Below are 2,297 nucleotides of genomic sequence, written 5' to 3'. Positions count from 1 at the left end.
TCAACAACTTTGAAAATCTTTCTGGTGTACATTGCTTGCTCATGCACTAGAAACCACCACAGTATACAACATCTGCCTGGTCCAACTCACAATGACAGCTACATCTTTTTGACTTTAAAAGGCAAAAGACAGCTAGCACTGAATAAGGTAGAAGACAGAAGTTATTTTGATATATCCCATTACACAGAGATTTTATTTGAGTGTAGAAGAGTGAAAATGACATCTTAAAAGAGCTTTAAAAGCTTAAATATATTCTTTGCTCTAGAGTCCTATGTGGTTCTCAGCAGATCTTGCTGGTCTTGTGCCAAATGCTTCCAAGAAGATGTAAAGAGATTAGCAAGTAATAGGGACTTTTGGGACAATTCTTTCCCCACATGATCGTTTTGCCCTCAAGCCTGCACCTAGAGTGTTAGCTTATCTCCTGAAAGAAGGGCATTTACAGTTCTTTCAGTATAATAGTTAACATTGAATATAATTTTTAAATAAAAATTGTTATATCTCTGGTCTGTGCAGTCTTCTGTAGAAGTAACTGTAGAGTAACTTCTTTGGAATGGAAAATATTTTTTCTGAAGTTTTACAATATGTCACCTTTCAACATTGTAAGAGAACGAGGTCGCTTAAGATATTTTCGAAGCATAATATGATAAAAATTATTATGGTTTATTATTATGGCTTATTATTTTTCCTAATAAGAATGAATTATCCATAAAATTAAGACATCATAATCATGAATTGTTAAACTCTCCAATTTAACTTTTTTTCTTATAATGAATAATCAGTATTTATTTCTAATCTTTATTTAGCGGCTTTTAAGTTTATTTTAGGGTGTTAGCACTTCATTTCTATCTGAAGTGATAAGGAAATACCTTCTCAAAATATTATCAAACATCTGGCTTACGCTCTTATATTCAAACAGTTTAAGTTACTATTAAGTAACTTATCATTATATAATTTATATATATTAAGGTATATATATATAAATAGATGTATTAAGTATATCTATAGAGAGCATATATATTAGTAAAAGATGAAGTAACTTACAATTAACTATAATCTTATTAAAATTTTCCTTTGATATTTATCACATGAGAAAATCAATGTAAAACATTAATACATATTTTTTGTCTAGTAATATTAATTTTATAAATTCTTGATCTTTATATGTACTATATAAACATAGTTTTTAATCAGGCTTATACTTTTTTTTTTTTTCTATGCCTAGAAAATTTAACTGGGATAGAAATCTCTAAGTTAAGACCTTGCAAAATCTTTACTTAGGAAAGTACATAGTTATAAACAAACAGCCACAAAACCCCTCAAACAATATCATAAAGCAGCAATTCTCTTCTGCCTTAGAAATCACCAGCTAAGTCTTGTCAACAAGATATAAAAGAGAGCAGGTATTGATGAAGAGAACTAGATTCCAATATCAGCATCAGTAAGATGCACTAAAACTTAGGAAGCCTTCTTCCTGCATTTAAAGGAGCCTTCAAACACTTTGCAAAGACTTAAATTAAAAGCACCATCTTGGTTAAAGTTTATTATCTTAAAATTTCCTGATTTTCAAAATCAATCTGATACCTTATTCAGTAGCCTGTATTCCATAATAGTTCAGAATGTTTTTAGTGAGATCAAATAGACTCAGATTTTAAAGAAAGGAAATATGGATCATATGTGTTTGAATAATGGCCGTTCCCTGTTTTCATTTTTCCAGGTGCCTGTTTTGATTTAATAAGAAGAATAAAGAGAAAGATTTTACCATACAAATAAATGCCAATGTATACTGAAGATTTAGAAAACAGATGGATTGTGTATTAGCTTTTTAGAATAAATAAATGCAATAAATATATTGCATTTGGTTTCAAAATACCGCTTTAGAGTTCTCATGTATATTGAATGACTGTATTCATGTAAACAATGCAGAGTAATTAAAAAGTCAAATTTAAACATTATATTAAAATAAAACTACATAGCATTTTTTCAAGTGGTTTTCTTTCCATCACTTGCTAATATAATAAATTTGTTTATATGAAATATCATGGAAACTTTCTATCAAAATGTATAATAAAGAAAAAATGCTGAGAAGAAGAAATGTATGACAATACTTATCAAATAGGATTTTTATCTGAACTTTTTATCTATACTATATCCCCCTCTTATTGTCCAGCTGCTACACTAATTGAGTAAATGAACCTAAACCTCACTTTTTCTATCACAGTGTTGTGTCTAATGGTCTTATTACTTCAGAGAGATAAATAGAGCGAAGAATATGAACTATATTGTATATTTCAATTTCA

Source organism: Zosterops lateralis, assembly GCF_965231275.1.
Source record: "Zosterops lateralis genome assembly, contig: HAP1_HAP1_SCAFFOLD_58, whole genome shotgun sequence".
Taxonomy (NCBI): Eukaryota; Metazoa; Chordata; class Aves; order Passeriformes; family Zosteropidae; genus Zosterops; species Zosterops lateralis.
Note: the sequence above shows the minus strand (reverse complement) of the source record.